Source organism: Lolium perenne, chromosome 4 (assembly GCF_019359855.2).
Source record: "Lolium perenne isolate Kyuss_39 chromosome 4, Kyuss_2.0, whole genome shotgun sequence".
In the NCBI taxonomy this organism is placed as follows: Eukaryota; Viridiplantae; Streptophyta; class Magnoliopsida; order Poales; family Poaceae; genus Lolium; species Lolium perenne.
In genome coordinates, this window is record NC_067247.2 from 98,771,531 (window position 1) to 98,780,888 (window position 9,358).

The window sequence follows — 9,358 nt, forward strand, 5'->3', positions numbered from 1 at the left end:
CGAAGAAGAAAGAACGGCGACCGAAGCGCTGATGACCCGTATCCACGAGCTCCAGAATACCCGCGGCAAAGAGCTGTCGGGTATCCAAATTACAACATATTTCCTTAGGATCAGGGTGCAGCCTCTGCAGGCCCGCAAGAACCCTCTCTAGATGTGTGCTGGCGATGAAGACGTGGACCGCCTCTCGAAGGATCTCACGGTGAAAGATCTGGAAAGGCTTGTCCAAAAAATTTCCTCGCTAAGCAAAAAGGATGCCATTCCAACCTCCTGTCGCGTGAAGCCGTATAGCGGCACCAACGCACTCCCGAAGGTGAACTATTTTTGTCCTCACGAAGTTTAGCATTTGTCGACTTACTATTTTTTGCTAAATTCCTTTGTTACTTATCATCGACATATCTTTTTATTCTGCAGAAACACCAATTCCTATCTTCTCTTCCTCCACTACCTGAAGGCGGGGAAGTCGAAGAACGCACCATCGTTACCGACGACAACCAGGGTGCTTCTCGCCCTGAGAGTGAAGTTGCGGGTTCTCACAAATCCGCGGCTTCCTCTGAAAGAGAAGCTGAATCCGAGGCTTCCAGATCTTCGCATACTCTTCCTTCAGCTGCTTCCCCGAATAATAAGAGGAAAAGGGAAGATGTCGAAGATTCTGGCACCTCCAAAGCGGGAAAATCTCCTGTCGAGGAGACTTCACCCGAAGAAAAGGGGAAAGCCTTCAACCCTTACGACGATGCCCTTGTTAGCTCGTAAGTCCATGTCGTCTTCTGTGTTTACTATATTGCTTTTTTTGAATGTGCTCATACTATTTTTTGGTGCATAGTGGCGACGAAGAAGAAGATCCCATTGTTAATGTGACCTCCCACACGAGCACGTCACATACCTTGGTGCTTTCTGAAACTCGCCCTGCTACCGAAGAAACCTCGCATCCTCAGCGGGTCATAGGGAATCTGACTCCTGCCGGCAGCCCCCGTGCCCCTTCGCCGAAGAGAGCTAGGCTTGATCTTGGCGAAGTACCCAGCCTCCTGACTGGGAGTTCTTCGACTCCTTCTATGGATGATGTAAGTGTTGGAGATATACCCAAGAGGCAATAATAAAAGTGGTTATTATATATCTTTATGTTTATGATAAATGTTTATATACCATGCTATAATTGTATTAACCGAAACTTTGATACATGTGTGTTATGTAAACAACAATGAGTCCCTAGTAAGCCTCTTAACTAGCTTGTTGATTAATAGCTGATTAGTTTCATAATCATGAACATTGGATGTTATTAATAACAAGGTTATATCATTATATGAATGATGTAATGGACACACCCAATTAAGCGTAGCGTAAGATCACGTCATTAAGTTATTTGCTATAAGCTTTCGATACATAGTTACCTAGTCCTTATGACCATGAGATCATGTAAATCACTTATGCTGGAAAGGTACTTTGATTACATCAATCGCCACTGCGTAAATGGGTGGTTATAAAGATGGGATTAAGTATCCGGAAAGTATGAGTTGAGGCATATGGATCAACAGTGGGATTTATCCATCCCGATGACGGATAGATATACTCTGGGCCCTCTCGGTGGAATGTCGTCTAATGTCTTGCAAGCATATAAATAAGTTCATAAGAGACCACATACCACAGTACGAGTAAAGAGTACTTGTCAGGAGACGAGGTTGAACAAGGTATAGAGTGATACCGATGATCAAACCTCGGACAAGTAAAATATCGCGTGACAAAGGGAATTGGTATCGTATGTGAATGGTTCATTCGATCACTAAGTCATCGTTGAATATGTGGGAGCCATTATGGATCTCCAGATCCCGCTATTGGTTATTGGTCGGAGAGAAATCTCAACCATGTCTACATAGTTCGTGAACCGTAGGGTGACACACTTAAGGTTTGATGTTGTAATAGTAGAACTTGAATATGGAATGGATTTCGAAGTATTGTTCGAAGTCTGGGATGGGATCCCGGACATCACGAGGAGTTCCGGAATGGTCCGGAGAATAAGATTCATATATAGGAAGTCATATTCCAAGTTTGGAAATGATCCGGTGCATTTATGGAAGGTTCTAGAAGGTTCTAGAAAAGCCCGGAAGAAATCACTTTGGAAGGCGGAGTCCCGGAGGGACTCCACCACCATGGCCGGCCAACCCTAGGGGGTGGAGTCCCAGGTGGACTCCACCTAAGGTGGCCGGCCACCCCCTCCCAAGGAAAGGTGGGAATCCCACCTCAAGTGGGAATCCCACCTTGGGTAGGTTTCATGTCATATGGAAGATTTTGGTTTGGGGTCTTATTCGAAGACTTATAGACCAACTCTTGGGTGTTCCACCTATATAATGAGGAGCAAGGGGAGGGGGCCGGCCACACCAAAGCCATTGTGGCCGCACCCCTCATAGTGGCCGGCCACCTCTCCCTCTCCCAAACCCTAGCCGCCCCCTCTCCTCCACCTCTCCCGCAACGCTTAGTGAAGCTCCGCCGGAGTTCTCCATCGCCACCGCCACCACGCCGTCGTGCTGCCGGAGTCAAGGAGGAGCTACTACTTCCGCTGCCCGCTGGAACGGGGAGAAGGATGTCGTCTTCATCAACACCGAAAGTGTGACCGAGTACGGAGGTGCTGCCCGATCGTAGCGCCGTGATCAAGATCTTCTACGCGCTTTTGCAAGCGGCAAGTGATCGTCTACCGCAGCAACAAGAGCCTCATCTTGTAGGCTTTGGAAATCTTCAAGGGTGAGTCTCGATCATCTCCTCGTTGCTCCCGTCTTCTAGATTGCATCTTGGCTTGGATTGCGTTCCCGCGGTAGGAAATTTTTGTTTTCTATGCAACGAATCCCTACAGTAAGGACCCTTACCACTCACTTTTTGACTGTCGAACTTTTTCTCCTTTCTAGCCTTCTCATTCCTTTTTCATTTTCCAGCCTCTGATGAAGGAATTTATTCGTCTTGGTACTCAATTTATTGGGTACCGCGATCATACTAATAGTTTGAAAGGTATTCCTCTTCTGTCTTTGTCGAATAAGTTTTCTTTTTGCTACTTTGTTGTGACACTTATCACTGTCTTGCCAGAGGCTCTCACCATAGCCAATAAGCGTGCCAATGATCTTACTCTCGAGCTGGCGAAAAGTGAGAAAGCTCGTGAGAAGGCTGAACAAGAGGCTGCCTCGGTTGAGAGTCTTCGAAAGAGACTCCATGACACTGAAAATGCCTTGAGTGAGCACACATCCCGACAGCTTGCTCGTGAGGCTGATATTGCCGCTCGCTTGGAGTCGCAGAATCGACGCTTTGTCAGTAAGTACCCGTCACTTTCCTTGGGTTGTCTTTAGCATTAATTTTTGCGTATGCTTATACTTTGGAATTTGCTTCAGCAGGGAAGACGAGCTAGGAATATGAACTTGAAACGCCCGAAGATGACCGTCTCCTCGACGCGCTTTCTCTCCTCGAAATTTATGGGGATGAAGTGCGCCAGAGCATCTCTGATGCCAAGGCGGCATTTTCGCGGCTGTTCCCCTATTTCTTCCCGAAGACAGATGAGCCCAATACCTTTGCCGCGCTTACTAAGCGCTTCATTCCGAAGGAAGATCTTGGGCTGGCTCTTCGGCAAGAAAACCTGAAGATTGGCGTTGAAGGCACCATTGCTTTGGTTGCCGAGAGCCAACAAAGCGTCGACTGGGCGAAGGTCGGTGACGTGAAGAATATGGAGACGAAGAAGTGGCAGTCAATGATTAAGGCTGCCAAGCCAAGCTCGAAGAAAATCCTCTCCTTCCTCGGATACAAACCAACTCCTTCCCCTAGTGCTTCAAAGTCGGAGGTCAAGTAGACCAACTTGTCCCTGATTGTCTTTTTTCTTCTTCTTTTGTTAGTGTCGCCATAGCAGCTTTTGCGATAGTTTATCATTGGTTCACTAGGAGCCCTCTATTTTGTAACGCGCGTGTAAATATCCAAGATGAATCAATGAAGTGCTATTTTGCCAAGTTATTGATGTCGATATCTTCTTTTCAGTTGGTTTTTGACAAATATACCACGGCTCCTCGTTCCTTGAATGCCTTGCCCGCTTCTTCCTTCTCAAAGAAAACTTCCGCTGATAATCTCAATGAAGATTCTTCGAGTGCTAATCCATGTCAGAATTTGAACGAACTACGACAGCAGCTTCAGGCGATGAAGAAACAAGCACTTATAATAATGGAGCAGTCTCGAAAATCATCCGAGAAAGAGAAACAAGCGCTCCAGCAAGCCCAGGAAGCCTTAACTTTAAAAGAAGCTGCTGTCACCGAAGCTGCACAGGCTACCTCCCAAGAAGATTATATGTTTCAATTGATGATTGACGCCAGCTTGGATATGGCGGGTATGATTTTCCAACTTTTAAGTCCTTCTTTTACTTGCATGCTGATTGTCGCTCATTATGATACTTCTGTCGAGTAGGTTCTTTTTTGGATGCTGATGCCGAAGACCAACGGGTTGATGCAAGATCAACCGTACTTATCAAGCTTGCCATGGATCATGGCTCCAACTTTTGGGCTACACCTGAACGTACTCGTCAAATCGTCAGATTCCAAGATCGCGCAGGTCAAGTCCAACAATACCTTGATTTTTGCACTAAGACTTTGGCCATGGTCTATAATGCTATGTTCCCGCGAAATATTCAACCCAAGACACTTCCTGAGCTGATGAACAAGTTCAAAAATGCTCAACAGATCCATGGTTTTGTAAGAGCCCAGTTGGTAGCTGGCGCCAGATTCGCTCGAATTATGCTGCAGATCCGTCACTCAAAGTTGGAGATGACCAAGGTCGTTGAAGCTGTTCATGCCAAGTTGAAAGGACGGCGGAGGTCCGTAGACAAAATCAATGAGAGGGTGACACCCGTAGCCGAAGAAATGATCGATGATCTCCTTCGGATGGATGCTGACTTTTTCATGGAGGGCCATTATGCTGATTTCATGGGTGCATCTGCCGACGAAGACAGAGTCAACATAGATGACCTGGTGTATCATTAATAAGGGTTTTTTCTCTGTCAAAATTTTTACTTGTAAAGAGATCCTGCATACAATAAACCCTGTGTATGTTGTAGAATAACTCGTCTATTTTTTCCTTTCTTATAGCCCCCGAGCGTTTCGGTGACTATTATTTTTACTGGTTTGCGAGGTGTTTTAAACCAAAGCAAATAATTTTATTGAGTTTATATTGTAAGGACTTGTATATGTATATTGTATTTGCGGGCGCGAGCCCCCAAGCTTGTCGAAGAAAAAGATGTATATCACCAATATCTTTACTATATTGCAGCACCGTGAGTCCGCCTCATTAAAAACCTTCCAGCCCCACTCGGTGCCCTGAAAGGAAAAGATTGCGTCCGAAAACTCGCGGGCGTTTCAGTAGATTGTATGTTTACATAGAGTACTATATTTCGACTTAGGCGTAGAAACGCCTAAGCTGCGCCACATTCCAGGGATTTGGCTCATCAATCCTTGTCTTCTTGTCTTTTATCCTATATGCTCCTCCTTCAATTACTTCAGTGACGATGTATGGTCCCAGCCATGGCGACTCGAGTTTTTCATGGCTATCTTGTGTGAGCCGAAGAACTAAATCGCCAACTTGGAAAGATCTTGGTCGCAATCTTCGACTGTGATAATTTTTCATATCTTGCTGATATTTGGCGACTCTTGATAATACTTCGCCGCGAGCTTCGTCTAGTGCGTCCATGTCGTCTTCCAGCGCCTTTCTCGAGGTTTCTTCATCAAACTCCGCCACTCTCGGGGAATTGTGTTCTATTTCTATCGGCAACACTACCTCAGCTCCATGAACCAGAAAAAACGGAGTTTCCTGTGTTGCTGTGTTGGGTGTTGTTCGTATGCTCCATAGCACGCTGGGTAACTCCTCCGGCCAAGTGTGTCGAGCTTTTTTCCAATGGTGCTAACAGGCGCTTCTTGATGCCGTTGCAGATGACGCCGTTTGCTTTCTCGACTTGACCATTGGTTTGTGGGTGCGCAACTGACGCAAAATTTAGCTTAATGCCTACTTCCGCACAATAAGCCTTGAATTCCTTTGAAGTGAAATTGCTGCCATTGTCTGTGACGATGCTATGAGGAACTCCAAACCGAAAAACGATGCTCTTGACGAATTTGACCGTTGATGCTGCGTCTGGTGAGTTTATTGGTTTTGCCTCAACCCACTTGGTGAACTTGTCGACAGCTACGAGCATATACTCATATCCTCCTGGCCACGCCTTGTGCAATTTTCCCACCATATAAAGACCCCATTGAGAAAAGGGCCATGACAATGGTATTGACATCAATTCTGCTGCCGGAGAATGAGGTTTTGCGGCAAACCTTTGACACGCATCGCAGGTGCGCACTATGTCCTTTGCATCCTCGATGGTTGTTAGCCAATAAAACTCTGCTCTGAAAACCTTAGCCGCAATAGCTCGACTGCTTGCGTGGTGTCCGCATACGCCCTCGTGTACATCCTTTAAAAGCACTCGACCTTCTGCAGCTGTGACGCATCGCTGCAAGACTCCTGATATACTTTTCTTATAAAGCTCGCCCTTAACCACAGTGAAGGCTTTGGACCGTCGAATAATTCGCCTTGCTTCTACTGGATCTTCGGGTATTTCCTTCCTTGAAATATATGCGATATAAGCCTGCATCAAAGGGATTTGTACACCACCATCACCTCATGCGAATCTTCTTCATCTCCCGATATACTTGCCTCTATTGCTGCTGGAGCCCCCGAGCCTTTCTCGACCTTTTCTTTTCTCTTTGGCTGTTTCCTCGCCTTGGTCGATCTTTCACTTATCTCCTCCCAAAATACCCCGGGTGGTATTGCTAAACACTGTGACCCGATGTTTGCCAAAACATCGGCTTCATCATTGCTGAGTCTACTAACATGATTTACCTCACACCCGTCGAAGAGCCTCTCTAACTCATTGTATAACTCCTTGTATGCTATCATGCTGTCGTTGACTGCATCACATTAATTCATTACTTGTTGAGTCACCAGTTGGGAGTCGCCGAATATTTTTAATCAGGTCGCACCACAAGCTTTCTCCATCTTCATCCCATGTATCAACGCTTCGTACTCTGCCTCGTTGTTAGATGCGTTAGGGAACGTCATCCGTAGTACATACTTTAACTTGTCTCCTTGGGGTGAAACTAGTATCACGCCTGCTCCAGCTCCTTCTAACCTCTTGGACCCGTCGAAGTTCATAGTCCAGGTTCTCGATAAATCGGGAGGTCTCGTATTTTGCAGTTTCATCCACTCCGCGATGAAGTCTGGTAAAATCTGCGACTTTATTGCTTTTCTTTTTTTATACGTGATGTCCCGAGGGGAAAGATCTATTCCCCAAAGGGAGACACGACCCGTAGCTTCCGGGTTATTTAGTATATTTGATAATGGTGCCTCATTGACCACTATTATCGGATGTGCCGAGAAACAGTGTCACAACTTTCTTGTTGTTGTAAAAACTCCATATGCCAACTTCTGATAATGCGGGTATCGCTGTTTTGAGGGAGATAAAACTTCAATAATGAAGTATACCGGCCTTTGTACTTCATGGAGCTTCCCTTCTTCTTTGCATTCCACCACAAGTACCGTGCTAACCACCTGAGGTGTAGCCGCGATGTATAACAGAAGAAGTTCTTTTTCCTTTGGTGCCACTAATATTGGTGGTGTCGAGATTGTGCGCTTGAGATCCTCGAAAGCTCTGTCTGCTTCTTCGTTCCACTCGAACTTTTCTCCCTGTTTAATCAAGGCGTAAAACGGCAACGCCTTTTCTCCTAGCCTGGCGACGAATCTGCTTAAAGCTACGACTCGGCCGGTTAACTGTTGTATCTCCTTTAACTTTGTTGGCTTTCACATCGTCACGATGGCTTGAATTTTCTCCGGGTTGGCCTCGATTCCTCTTGCTGACACCAGAAACCCGAGAAGTTCTCCCGCAAGAACGCCGAAGGAACACTTTGTCGGATTTAGCTTGAGGCAGAATTTGTCGAGGTTGTCAAAAGTTTCTCTGAGATCATCGATCAACGTTGATCCCTTCTTTGTTGTTATGACGACATCGTCAATGTACACTTGGACGTTCTTGCCAATCTGCTTGGCCAAGCACTTCTGCATCATCCGCTGATATGTTGCATCCGCGTTTTTCAACCCGAAGGGCATTGTTCTATAGCAAAACACACCATAAGGTGTTATGAAAGCTGTTTAACTTCATCCTCTTCCTTTAGTCGAATTTGGTTATAACCAGAGTATGCGTCCAAGAAAGAAAGACGTTCACAGCCTGCCGTGGAGTCGATAATTTGATCGATCCTTGGGAGGGGAAAGTGATCCTTTGGACAATGTTTATTGAGACACGTGAAGTCGACGCACATGCGAAGGACCTCTGTGTTTTTCTTCGGGACCAGCATTGGGTTTGCTACCCACGTGGCTTCTGTGTGTATCTCTTTGATGAACCCAGCTTCTCTGAGTCGATTAATTTCTGACAGCATAGCTTTGCGGTTTGGTTCCAAAAAACGCCGCAAGGGTTGTCTGATTGGCCTGGCCAATGGATCCAAGTTAAGGGGGTGCTCGGCAAGTTATCTGGGTACTTCTGGCATGTCAGCTGGACACCATGCGAAGATTTCCCAGCGCTCACGGAGGAACTCGATGAGCGCGCTTTCCTATGCGAGGTCCATGTTTGTGGCGATAGCTGTCGTCTTCTTGGGATCTGTCGGGTGTATCTGTACTTCCTTCGAGTTCTTGGTGGTATCAAAGGTTGGTTCCTTGAGAGGGCTCCCAACATCTGGCAACACGTCGTAGTCTGTTGTCAGCTTTGACGCCATATATTCTGCCTGCTGATGTCTACGCACGCTTCTATTCCTGTAGACAGTGTTGGGCCTCCAAGAGCAGAGGTTTGTAGAACAGCAGCAAGTTTCCCTTAAGTGGATCACCCAAGGTTTATCGAACTCAGGGAGGTAGGGGTCAAAGATATTCCTCTCAAGCAACCCTGCAATTAAGATACAAAAAGTCTGTTGTGTCACCAACACACCTAATACACTTGTCAGATGTATAGGTGCACTAGTTCGGCGAAGAGATAGTGAAATACAAGTAATATGGATGATTGTAAGTAGTAATTGCAATCTGAAATAAAAATGGCAGCAAGAGAACATGTAGCAGAACTTGTTGGAAACAGTGTTTCAATGCTTAGAAACAAGGCCTAGGGATCATACTTTCACTAGTGGACACTCTCAACAATGATCACATAATAAATAAATAACTTCTCCTCACTTGTGCTACTTTCAAACACTCTCTTGTTGGATAACAAACACCATTCATTGTGTAGGGCTACAAGAGCTCCCTCAAGCCGGAGTAAACAAGCTCCACAACATCAGGAGTT